This window comes from Pan paniscus, chromosome 17 (genome assembly GCF_029289425.2).
Source record: "Pan paniscus chromosome 17, NHGRI_mPanPan1-v2.0_pri, whole genome shotgun sequence".
NCBI lineage: Eukaryota > Metazoa > Chordata > Mammalia > Primates > Hominidae > Pan > Pan paniscus.
The window spans coordinates 68,622,188-68,636,093 of record NC_073266.2 but is presented as its reverse complement, the minus strand read 5'-3'; positions in this window follow the sequence as shown (position 1 = coordinate 68,636,093).

The window sequence follows — 13,906 nt, the reverse complement described above, 5'->3', positions numbered from 1 at the left end:
GTACCCAACAGCTCATTGAGAACGGGCCATGATGACGATGGTGGTTTTGTCAAATAGAAAAGGGGGAAATGTGGGGAAAAGAGAGAGATCAGATTGTTACTGTGTCTGTGCAGAAAGAAGTAGACATAGGAGACTCCATTTTGTTCTGTACTAAGAAAAATTCTTCTGCCTTGGGATGCTGTTAATCTATAACCTTACCCCCAACCCCGTGCTCTCTGAAACATGTGCTGTGTCCACTAAGGGTTAAATGGATTAAGGGTGGTGCAAGATGTGCTTTGTTAAACAGATGCTTGAAGGCAGCATACACGTTAAGAGTCATCACCACTCCCTAATCTCAAGTACCCAGGGACACAAACACTGCTGAAGGTGGCAGGGCCCTCTGCCTAGGAAAACCAGAGACCTTTGTTCACATGTTTATCTGCTGACCTTCCCTCCACTATTGTCCTATGACCCTGCCAAATCCCCCTCTCCGAGAAACACCCAAGAATGATCAATACTAAAAAAATTTTAAAAAAAATACAAGTAAGTAACCAGAAAAAAAAAAAAAAAAAGAAAAGAAAAGTAAAATTTTTTGTTTAAAAAAAAAGGAAAAGAATGCAGCTTTAGCTGCAGCCTGAGAGTTTGGAGATACCTGGTATCTTAGTCAAGCAAATGATAGAATGACAGCTGAAGAAAGGGACAAATTCCCTACCGGTCAGCAAGCCATCCCCAGTATGGATCCCCACTGGGACCTTGACTCAGATCATGGGGACTGGAGTCGTAAACATCTGTTGACCAGTGTTCTAGAAGGACTAAGGAGAATTAGAAAAAAAAGCCCATGAATTATTCAATGATGTCCACCATAACTCAGGGAAAGGAAGAAAATCCTTCTGCCTTCCTTGAGCGGCTAAGGCAGGCCTTAAGAAAATATACTCCCCTGTCACCCAAATCACTCGAGGGTCAATTGATTCTAAAAGATAAGTTTATTACCCAATCAGCCACAGATATCAGAAGAAAGCTCCAAAAGCAAGCCCTGGGCCCTGAACAAAATCTAGAGGCATTATTAAACCTGGCAATCTCAGTGTTCTATAATAGGAACCAAGAGGCACAGGCCCAAAAGGAAAAGCGAGATCAGAGAAAGGCCGCAGCCTTAGTCATGGCCCTCAGACAATCAAACCTTGGTGGTTCAGAGAGGACAGAAAATGGAGCAGGCCAATCACCTGGTAGGGCTTGTTATCAGTGTGGTTTACTAGGACACTTTTAAAAAGATTGTCCAGTGAGAAACAAGCTGCCCCCTCATCCATGTCCACTATGCCAAGGCAATCACTGCCCCAGAGGATGAAGTTTCCCTGGGTCAGAAGCCCCCAACCAGATGATCCAACAACAGGACTGAGGGTGCCTGAGGCAAGCGCCAGCTCATGTCATCACCCTCACTGAGCCCCGGGTATGTTTAACTATTGAGGGCCGGGAAATTGACTTCCTCCTGGACACTGGCATGGCCTTCTTAGTGTTAATCTCCTGTCCTGGACGACTGTCCTCAAGGTCCGTTACCATCCGAGGAATCCTGGGACAGCCTGTAACCAGGTATTTCTCCTACCTCCTCAGTTGTAATTGGGAGACTTTGCTCTTTTCACATGCCTTTCTTGTTATGCCTGAAAGTCCCACACCCCTATTAGGGAAGGATATATTAGCCAAGGCTGGAGCTATTATCTACATGAATATGGGGAACAAGTTACCCATTTGTTGTCCCCTACTTGAGGAAGGAATCAACCCTGAAGTCTGGGCATTGGAAGGACAATTTGGAAAGGCAAAAATTGCCCGCCCAGTCCAAATCAGGTTAAAAGATCCCACCATTTTTCCTTATCAAAGGCAATATCCCTTAAGGCCTGAAGCTCATAAAGGATTACAGAATATTGTTAAACATTTGAAAGCTCAAGGCTTAGTAAGGAAATGCAGCAGTCCCTGCAATACCCCAATTCTAGGAGTACAAAAACCAAACGGTCAGTGGAGACTAGTGCAAGATCTTAGAATCATTAATGAGGCAGTAATTCCTCTATATCCAGTTGTACCAAACCTCTATACCCTGCTCTCTCAAATACCAGAGGAAGCAGAATTGTTCATGGTTCTGGACCTCAAGGATGCCTTCTTCTGTATTCCCCTGCACTCTGACTCCCAGTTCCTCTTTGCTTTTGAGGATCCCACAGACCACATATCCCAACTTACGTGGATGGTCTTGCCCCAAGGGTTTACGGATAGCCCTCATCTGTTTGGTCAGGCACTGGCCCAAGATCTAGGCCACTTCTCAAGTCCAGGCACTCTGGTCCTTCAATATATGGATGATTTACTTTCGGCTACCAGTTCGGAAGCCTCGTGCCAGCAGTCTACTCTAGCTCTCTTGAACTTTCTAGCTAATCAAGGGTACAAGATGTCTAGGTCGAAGGCCCAGCTTTGCCTACAGCAGGTCAAATATCTATGCCTAATCTTAGCCAGAGGGACCAGCGCCCTCAGCAAGGAATGAATACAGCCTATACTGGCTTATCCTTGCCCTAAGACATTAAGACATTTGTGGGGGTTCCTTGGAATTACCGGCTTTTGCCAACTATGGATCCCCAGATACAGCGAGATAGCCAGGTCCCTCTATACTCTAATCAAGGAAACCCAGAAGGCAAATACTCATCTAGTAGAATGGTAACCAGAGGCAGAAACAGCCTTCAAAACCTTAAAGCAGGCCCTAGTACAAGCTCCAGCTTTAAGACTTCCCACAGGACAAAACTTCTCATTATACGTCACAGAGAGAGCCAGGATAGCTCTAGGAGTCCTTACTCAGACTTGTGGGACAACCCCACAACCAGTGGCATACTTATGTAAGGAAATTGATGTAGTAGCAAAAGGCTGGCCTCACTGTTTAAGGGTAGTTGTAGCAGTGGCCATCTTAGTGTCAGAGGCTATCAAAATAATACAAGGAAAGGATCTCACTGTCTGGACTACTCATGATGTAAATGGCATACTAGGTGCCAAAGGAAGTTTATGGCTATCAGACAACCGCCTACTTAGATACCAGGCACTACTCCTTGAGGGACTGGTGGTTCAAATAGGCACCTGTGTGGCCCTCAACCCTGCCACTTTTCTCCTAGAGGATGGGGAACCAATCGAGCTTGACTGCCAACAAATTATAGTCCAGACTTATGCCACCCGAGATGATCTCTTAGAAGTCCCCTTAACTAATCATGACCTTAACCTGTATACCAATGGAAGTTCATTTGTGGAGAATGGGATATGAAGGGCAGGTTACGCCATAGTGATGTAACCATACTTGAAAGTAAGCCTCTTCCCCCAGGGACCAGTGCCCAGTTAGCAGAACTAGTGGCACTTACCCGAGCCTTAGAACTGGAAAAGGGAAAAAGAATAAATGTGTATACAGACAGCAAGTATGCTTATTTAATCCTACATGCCCATGCTGCAATATGGAAAAAACGGGAGCTCCTAAGCTCTGGGGGGACCCCCATTAAATACCACAAGGAAATTATAGAGTTATTGCACACACTGCAAAAACACAAGGAGGTGGCACTCTTACACTGCCAAAGCCATCAAAATGAGAAGAAGAGGGGAGAACAGCAGATAAGCAGCTGGCAGACCAGCAAGAAGGAAAGAGAGAAAAAGAAAGTCAGAGAAAGAGGAAGAAATAGAGACAAAGAGAAGGAGTTGAAGGAAAGAGAGAAAGAGACAGGAAGTCAGAGAAAGAGACAAAGAAGAAGTCAAAGAGATAGAAAGAGAGATGGAAGTAGTAAAGAGAAAAACAGTGTACCCTATTCCTTTAAAAGCCAGGGTAAAGTTCTGTCTACCCAGCCAAGGCATATTTTTCTATGTGGAACATCGACCTATATCTGCCTCCCCACTAACTGGACAGGCACCTGCATCTTAGTCTTTCTAAGTCCCAACATTAACATTGCCCCAGGAAATCAGACCTTATCAGTACCCCTCAAAGCTCAAGTCCGTCAGTGCAGAGTCATACAACTAATACCCCTACTTATAGGGTTAGGAATGGCTACTGCTACAGGAACCGGAATAGCCGGTTTATCTACTTCATTATCCTACTACCACACACTCTCAAAGGATTTCTCAGACAGTTTGCAAGAAATAACAAAATCTATTCTTACTTTACAATCCCAAATAGACTCTTTGGCAGCAGTAACTCTCCAAAACCGCCGAGGCCTAGACTTCCTCACTGCTGAAAAAGGAGGACTCTGCACCTTCTTAGGGGAAGAGTGTTGTTTTTACACTAACCAGTCAGGGATAGTACGATTTGCCGCCTGGCGTTTACAAGAAAAGGCTTCTGAAATCAGACGCCTTTCAAACTCTTATACCAACCTTTGGGCAACATGGCTTCTCCCCTTTCTAGGTCCCGTGGCAGCCATCTTGCTGTTACTCGCCTTCAGGCCTTGTATTTTTAACCTTCTTGTCAAATTTGTTTCCTCTAGAATTGAGGCCGTCAAGCTACAGATGGTCTTACAAATGGAACTCCAAATGAGTTCAACTAACAACTTCTACCAAGGACCCCTTTACCAACCCACTGGCACTTCCACTGGCCTAGAGAGTTCCCCTCTGGAGGACACTACAACTGCAGGGCCCCTTCTTCACCCCTATCCAGCAGGAAGTAGCTAGAGCGGTCATCGGCCAAATTCCCAACAGCAGTTGGGGTGTCCTGTTTAGAGGGGGGATTGAGAGGTGACAGCATGCTGGCAGCCCTCGCAGCCCTCGCTCACTCTCGGCGCCTCCTCTGCCTGGCGCCCACTCTGGTGGCACTTGAGGAGCCCTTCAACCCACTGCTGCACTGTGGGAGCCCCTTCCTGGGCTGGCCGAGGCCAGAGCCGGCTCCCTCAGCTTGCGGGGAGGTGTGGATGGAGAGGCGTGGGTGGGAACCAGGGCTGTGCACAGTGCTTGCAGGCCAGCGCAAGTTCCGGGTGGGCGTGGGCTTGGGGGGCCCACGCTTGGAGCAGCCGGTCAGCCCTGCTGGCCCCGGGCAGTGAGGGGCTTAGCACCTGGGCCAGCAGCTGCTGTGCTTGATTTCTCGCCAGGCCTTAGCTGCCTCCCTGCAGGGCAGGGTTCAGGACCTGCAGCCCGCCATACCTGAGCCTTCCCCCGCCCCGCCGCCATGGGCTCCTGCGTGGCCCGAGCCTCCCAGATGAATGCTGCCCCCTGCTCCACGGTGCCTGGTCCCATTGACCACCCAAGGGCTGAGGAGTGCAGGCGTACAGCGCAGGACTGGCAGGCAGCTCCACCTGTGGCCCCGGTGCGGGATCCACTGGGTGAAGCCAGCTGGGCTCCTGAGTCTGGTAGGGACTTAGAGAACCTTTATGTCTAGCTAGGGGATTCTAAATACACCAATCAGCACTCTGTATCTAGCTCAAGGTTTGTAAACACACCAGTGAGCACCCTGTGTCTAGCTCAGGGTTTGTGAATGCACCAATTGGCACTCTGTATCCAGTTAATCTGGTGGGGACTTGGAGAACCTTTATGTCTAGCTAAGGCATTGTGAATGCACCAATCGGCACTCTGTATCTAGCTCATGGTTTGTAAATGCACCAATCAGCACTCTGTGTCTAGCTCAGGGTTTGTAAATACACCAGTCGACACTCTGTATCTAGCTAATCTAGTGGAGACACGGAGAACTTTTGTGTCTAGCTCAGGGATTGTAAACGCACCAATCAGCACCCTGTCAAAACGGACCAATCAGCTCTCTGTAAAACAAACCAATCAGCTCTCTTTAAAATGGACCAATCAGCAGGATGTAGGTGGGGCCAGATAAGAGAATAAAAGCAGGCTGCCTGAGCCAGCAGTGGCAACCCACTTGGGTCCCCTTCCACACTGTGGAGGCTTTGTTCTTTTGCTCTTTGCAATAAATCTTGCTACTGCTCACTCTTGGGGTCCACACTGCCTTTATGAGCTGTAACACTCACCGCAAAGGTCTGCAGCTTCACTCCTGAAGCCAGCGAGACCACGAACCCACTGGCAGGAACGAACAACTCCAGATGCGCCGCCTTAAGAGCTGTAACACTCACTGCAAAGGTCTGCACCTTCATTCCTGAGCCAGCAAGACCACGAACCCACTGGGAGGAACAAACAACTCCAGTGGGAGGAACGAACAACTCCAGATGCACCATCTTAAGAACTGTAACACTCACTGCGAAGGTCTGCACCTTCATTCCTGAGCCAGTGAGACCACGAACCCACCAGAAGGAAGAAACTCCGAACACATCCGAACATCAGAAGGAACAAACTCCGGACATGCCGCCTTTAAGAACTGTAACACTCACCACGAGGGTCCGCGGCTTCATTCTTGAAGTCAGTGAGACCAAGAACCCACCAATTCCGGACACAACAGGACGTCTCCTGGAGGGCCCGGTAGCCTCACAGTGAAGATCCAGACTCCGCAGAATCCAGGTGCTGGGAGCGTCCGGGCGAGGCTGGGCCTGGCGGGCTCTCTGAAGGCAGCGGTCCGAGCCCACCCGGCCTCGGGCTCTGCACAGGGCCAGCCCCTCAGGGAACGCGGTTGACGACTCCGGGCTTGGTCCACTACGCCCACCTGGGTCCCGGGACATTGTCTAACAAGCCCGGAGGAGCTGGGAGGACGGAGGCGCCTCGGGAAACGCGCGCCTGCTCCCTTCGCGGGGCAAGGGCGACACCCAGTGGTGGCCGTGGGAACTCGGCTGAGTGGTATCCCCAGCATGGGGCAGGCGCCCGGGCCCTCTGACCCCACTGCCCTCTTCCCTCTCCTCCCTCATGCCCTGCTCCCAGCCCCCAGCCCGCCCTGCAGACCCTGGCCCAGTTCCCAGGCTGCCGTCAGCACTGCTCACCCCGGCTCCCTCCGCCCCACAAGGGGCAAACCCTGGCCAGGGCGGGGGCACGCCGGCTCTTTCCCAGGGTCCACCATCCAGGGGGTCTTAGGTGGCCTTGAATACCAGGGACTGCCGCCCACCTTTAACTCCAGTCTCGCCCCGGGGTGCATGGCCCCGTTACCTGTGGGCCTTCACAATAAATGCAGCTCCTGCTAGCCCCTTCTCGCTGGGAAAATCCGCCTCCCCAGTGCATTGAGGGGACCTCATGCTGTCACCTCGCAAAGGGCTCGCTCCACACCTAGAATCTGGAGCTCCCTTCACCTGCAGAGCCAGGACCACACCTGCCGCAGTGGTGAGCCTTGGAGGAGGTCACCATTCCCCAAACAGGACACTGAACAGTCCCTCTAGGCCAAGTTTATGACCGGCGTGTCCACTTCAAAGGCCACGGACATCTCCCAGACTTAACACTTTTCCATTATGCGTCCCTTTCACTTTCGGTAGCGAGGTCTCAGGAATGCCTTTCCAGGCTCCAGTCATATCGTTAAGATCGTTACGTACACTTTTCTCACTTTATGCTCACGCCAAACCTAAGAAGTTAGGTATTTCCGTCAGTGTTTTACAGATAAAGATACAGCGTCTTTCAAAGTTAAAAACGTTGTGAAGTTCCAACACGCAGTAACAGAGCTAAGATTTGACCTCGGGAGGGACAGATGCCATAATCTCTTAATCTGACACCCGAACGTTCAGTTACTGATTCCTGTAAACCTGTAGGAAGATGTATTATTGTGGTAGTGTGGTCACCCGCGGTGGAATATTTCGCAACTTTACTCTCCCTCCTGTCTGAGTAGTCCTTTGGTTGGTTTTCAGTGTACCAAGGACAGGTACTTCCAGCTCACCAGAGGTGACAGCTAAGTCCTCCTGCCCCAGTTCCGCCCTGGGTGTTCCTCTGACTTGCTCTGATCCCACCGCATGTGCCCCTCGGCCTTGGCCTCTGCAGGCTAAGGATCTGCATTCCCAGCGGGTTCCCTTAAGGACACTGCAATGTGGCCTGGCTTGGCCCAATACTATAATAATTTCTCCTTAAAGAAAGCAGCCTGCCAGGGCATTAAGTCAGCCACCATTTTGCTCAGCAGAGAGTCCACCTGCAGCCCCCAGCACAAAGCCTGGTTCACAGTGGGCACACGCTGCACACTTGAAGAATGAATGACCCCAGGCTGGATGGCTCACGCCTATAATCCCTAGTACTTTGGGAGGCCAAGGGGAGTGGATCACTTGAGACCAGGAGTTTGAAACCAGCCTGGCCAATATAGTGAAACCTGTCTCTACTGAAAATACAAAAAATTAGCCAGGCATAGTGGCAGGCACCTATAATCCCAGCTGCTTGAAAGGCTGAGGCACGAGAATCACTTGAACCCAGGAGGTGAGGGTTGCAGTGAGCTGAGGTCGCGCCACTGCACTCCAGCCTGGCCGACAGAGAAAAAAAATATATTCCCATGGTGCTCTCCCTGGTGTCAATCGGTATCTTTTCTTTTTCTAAGGACACCAGTCATAGTGAACTGAGGCCCACCCTAATGACCTCATCTTAACTTGATTACTTCTGCAAAGACCCCGTTTCCAAATAACGTGACATTCACAGGTACTAAGGGTTAGAATAACATCTCTTTTAGGGGGACACCATTCAACCCGTAACAGCAGTGAAGGGCAATGTACCTGTGGTCTCACTGTCAATTAAAACCAAAGCTCTCAGGGCTTGGTTTGTCACAGGAAAGGTCAGCGGCGTTTATGAGGTTGGGTTGCTTTACACACTGCAGAGATGTACTGGTTTCCCCCATGACTCCTTTCACTTTTTATTGGTCCATCAGTAATGTTTTTGTGGTCACTGTAATGACTGTGTTTACTCCAGGCTTAAGTGCTTGTGTTTCTCTCTCTCTCTCTTTCGTGTTAGGTGTTAAAATGGACTATTAACTTGGAATACAGCCTTTCCCTCTTGGGAAGTGACAAGAATATTCTAATGTCAAGATAAGTCAAGCTGACCTTGCATTGTTACTGAAGCCCACGCTCCTCTGCCTAGTCCTTACCCTTCATCCCGGTCCAGCCCCGACCCTTTCCTGCTGCTGATCCTCCATTCTCAGCTCTACACACTGGCTGCTTGCCCTTCCTGAAATGCTCCTCGGGCTTCCACACTTGGCTGTGTCTTTCCTGGAAGCCCCTTTCCACATCCAGCTCATCCTGTTGGAATTCTCCCCAGTCTTCAAGGCCAGGTTTAAAGGCCATCTCCTCAGGAAGCCTTCCCTGATCCTCCAGCTTCCTCCTCAGAAAGTTGACCTTCAGTGCAAACACCAATCATGTGCTGCTTTAATCTGAAGTAAAGGTGTGTCTCTCACCCTTCTCCCTTCTCCTACGCAGCAGTAATGGAGAGCATCTGGAGACCTCGCATAGAAGAAATCGCTGGGGCTGCTGGGAGTGTTTCATTGAAAAAGAGAACACTTCCTGGAGTCATGAGTCATGTGCCCTAAGCTTCCTTCAACTGTTAATCATCTATCAGACTTTGAGCTCCTCATGGAAACTCTACCTGGGCTTCTTTGGAGGTCCTTTACACACACACACACACACGTGCATGCATGCATGCACACACACACACACGCACACATGCACACACACGCATGCACACATGCACACACACACCCCTGTTCCTAGCACAAGCAGTGCCCACATACAACTTCCTGTCTGATGTGAAAGGTCTCTCTTTTGCACCCTCTTTGGTGGTATGGTGGGCAGAATTCTAAGATGGCTTCCAAAGCTTCCTGTTCCCTGAGTGCCTGTACCCTGACCTGAAGGATCCCTGAGACTGTGAATATCACGGATTTTACTCCTGTGATTCAGTTATGTCAGATGGTAAAGTTGATCTTAAAACAGGGAGATGATCTGGGTGGCCCTGACCTAATCACGTGAGCCTTTTGAAAGCAGACTGTTTTCTTCCATGGGTCATAGAAGGGGAAGTCTGAGAGCTTCAAAGCATGAGAGGGACTTGACGGTGGGTGGGTCCCGTGGCTGAGCTGGAGGAAGTCACGTGGCAAGCCCTGAGAGTGGCCTCTAGGATTTGAGAACAGTTCCCAGCCAACAGCCAGCAAGACAAAAGGACCTCAGTCCTCCAACTGTAAGAAAGTGAATTCTGCCAACAGCCCGAGGAAGTCTGGAAGTGGATCAAGCCTCCAGATGAGGACACACCTGGCCAGCACCTTGGTTTCAGCCTTATGAGATGCTGAAAGGAGGACCCAGCTACAATGTACTGGCCTCCTGCTGGATGTGGAAGTTCACCCTTGTGATCACAACTACTTGGGAGGCTGAGGCAGGAGGACTGCTTGAGCCCAGGAGTTCTAGGCTGTAGTACACTATGCCCATCAGGTGTCTGGACTAAGTCTGGCATCAATAAGGTGACCTCCTGGGAGTGAGGACCACAGGATTGCTCAAGGAGGGTGAATTGGCCCAAGTCCGAAACAGCAAGTAAAAATTCTCATGCTGATCAGTAGTGGGACTGCACCTGTGAGTAGCCACTGCACTCCAGCCTGGGCAACATGGCGAGACCTCATCTCTATTAAAACAAAACAAAACAAAAAAGGCTGCACTCCTGACCCATGGAACAGTGAGCCAGTAAGTTGGTGGGGAGGAGTATTTTCATCTGCTCTGCATGTTAAAATCATCTTACCTTAATACTAGTCAGGAAAATGCAAAGTAAAATGACATTATAGCATCGCTCTTAACCCAATGTGATTGACACAAATTCCTAAATATATAATATCCAACGTGGGCAAGGGCAATGGAATATATAAACACTTGAATACACATTTGGTGGCACTGCAAAATGATAAGGGCTTCTGGGAGACAATTAAAATTTTTAAATGGGCATACCCTTCAATCCAACAACTCCCCTTCTCAATATCTGTCCTAGAGAAATATACTCAGAGGCATGTGAGATATATTTATTGTACCATTTGGTACTATTTAGAAACAAGTTAGAGACCTATTAATAGAACAGTGGTTAGAGGAGTTGTGGTAGAACCATACTGGGAATACTGTAGGTTTCATACAGTGTTTTAAAACAAGGTAGCAGCTCTAAATGGACTAACGTGAAAAGATCTTGTGCATATATCAGTAGATGAGAAAAGGAATTGCAGGACAATATTTATAGGCCACATTTTAGCAACTGATTCGGAGACACACACTAATTACTTTTCAACAGCTCAGAAGGCACCTTACAATTGAGGGTGGCCCAGTGCCAGTCAAGCTGCATATCCTGAACATACGTGAACCCTTGAAATTTCAGTTAACAAACCACCTTAGGACCATTTGAGGAAGGAACAAGGAGTCCTGTCTGTTTCTGAAAGCTTTCTATGAGATCAAGAAAGTATCAGCATCAAAAATGTTAGGCCAGGCCAGGCACGGTGGCTCACGCCTGTAGTAATCCCAGCACTTCAGGAGGCCAAGGAGGGTGGATCACCTGAGGTCAGGAGTTCGAGACCAGCCTGGCCAACATGGCAAACCCTATCTCTACTAAAAATACAAAAATTAGCCAGGCGTGGTGGCATACGCCTGTAGTCCCAGCTACTTGGGAGGCTGAGGCAGGAGAATTGCTTGAACCAGGGAGGCAGAGGTTGCAGTGAGCCAAGATCAAGCCACTGCACTCCAGCCTGTGTGACAGAGTGAGACTCCATCTCAAAAAAAAAAAAAAAAAGACATTGTAGGCCAGGTGCAGTGGCTCATGCCTGCAATCCCAGCATTTTGGGATGCCAAAGTGGGAGGATCAATTGAGCTTAGAAGTTCAGGGCCAGCCTGGGCAACATAATAAGACCCTGTCTCTACAAAAAATAAAAAATTAGGTCAGGCGCAGTGGCTCACGCCTGCAATCCCAGCACTCTGGGAGGCCGAGGCGGGCAGGTCACCTGAGGTCAGGAGTTCAAGATCAGCCTGCCCAACATGGCAAAACTCCCTCTTGACTAAAAATACAAAAAATTAGCTGGGCGTGGTGGTGGGCGTTTGTAATCCCAGCTACTCAGGAGGCTGAGGCTGGAGAATCACTTGAATCCGGGAGGCAGAGGTTGCAGTGAGCTGAGATCATGCCACTGCACTCCAGCCTGGGCAACAAGAGAGAAACTCCGTCTCAAAAAAACAAAACAAAAAAAATTAGGCCAGGCACAGTGGCTCACGACTGTGATCCCAGCACTGTGGGAGGCCAAGGCGGGCAGATAGCTTGAGCTCAGGAGTTTGAGACCACCTGGGCAACATGGCAAAACCCTGTCTCTACAAAAAATACAAAGGTTAGCTGGGTGCAGTGGCATGCGCCTGCAGTCCCAGCTACTTGGGAGGCTGAGGTGGAGGATCATCTGAGCCCAGTAGGCGCAGGTTGCAGTGAGCCAAGATTGTGCACACCACTGCACTCCAGCCAAAGCAACAGAACAAGATCCTGTCTCAATAAATAAATAAACAAATAAATAAATAAATAGCTGGGCATGGTGGTGCATACCTACAGTCCCAGCTACTTGGGAGGCTGAGGCAGGAGGATTGCTTGAATCCATGAGGTTGAGGCTGTAGTGAGCTATCATCATGCCACTGCACTCCAGCCTGGGTGACAGATCAAGACCCTGTTTAAAAAAAAAAAAAAACAAATTGCAGAATGAGTGTTGGCAGCCAGGAAGACAATCCCTGAGATACGTAGTGAAGCAGTCTTTTCTTCTTTTTGTTGCCCAGGCTGGTTTTGAACTCCTAGGCTCAAGCAGTTCTCCAATCTCGGCCTCCCAAAGTCCTGGGATTACAAGTGTGAGCCACTGCGCCTAGCCACTTTTTAATATTTTAAAAGATAATTGCCTGTTTAAACAAAAACAGTAACAATGTAATGTGGGGTCTATAACATATATAGAAATAAAATGTACAACCGCAGTAACACAAAGAATAGAAGAAGGGAAATGAAAATAAGGCTCACACATCATAAGTAAAGAAACAGAACTCTATATAAAGGTAGACTATGTTAAAAGTATATATTGTAAACCTTAAAAAAGCCACTGAAAATACAACAAAGAGGTAGTGCTAATAAGCCAGTAGAGAAAATAAAATGGAATCATACAAAATTGTACATCACTCCAAAAGAAATCAGGAATAGAGGGGAAAAGAACAAAGAAAATGTAGAATAAATAGCAAACAAATAGCAAGATGTGAGTTTTAAATCCAACTATATCAATAGTTATATGAACTATAAATGGTCTAAATACTCCACATAGAGAGATTTTTTTAAAGCAAGCTGGTCATCCTGGATGAAAAAAACAAGACCCAACTATAAGTAGAAGGATGGGGAAAAGATATACCATGCATATGAATCAAAAGAAATGGAGTTGTTACAATAACATCTGACAAAATACAATTAGAGCAAAGAATATGATCAGGGGCCAGGCGTGGTGGCTCACACTTGTAATCCCAGCACTTTGGGAGGCCAAGGTAGGCCGATTGCTTGAGCTCAGGAGTTTGATACTAGCCTGAGTAACACAAAGAAACCCTATCTCTACAAAAAATAGAAAAATTAGTTGGGTGTGGTAGCATGTGCCTGTGTTCCCAGCTTCTTAGGAGGCTGAGGTGTGAGGATCACTTGAGCCTGGGAGGTTGAGGTTGCAGTGAGCTGTGTTCGTGCCACTGCACTCCAGCCTATGTGACAAAGCGAGACCTTGTTTCAAAAAAAAACAAGCAAGAAGAAATTATCAGGATAAAGAGAGACATTTCACTATTTAATTGCTAACTCATTAAGAGGATGCACAAATCCTACATGTAACCACAATCAACAACAGAGCTTCAAAACACATGTGGTCAATTGGTTTTTTGTTTGATTTTGTTAAACTTGTTATTTTATAAAGTTTTAGATTTACAGAAAATTTGTGAAGATAATTCAAAAAGATTCCATATAGTTTGCATGCAGTTTCCCCTATTATTAACATCTTCCACTGAAATGGTACATTTGGCATAATTAATGAAACAATATTGATACATTACTATTAACCAGGGTCCATAATTTATTCAGATTTCCTTCATTTTTACCTAATGTCCTTCTT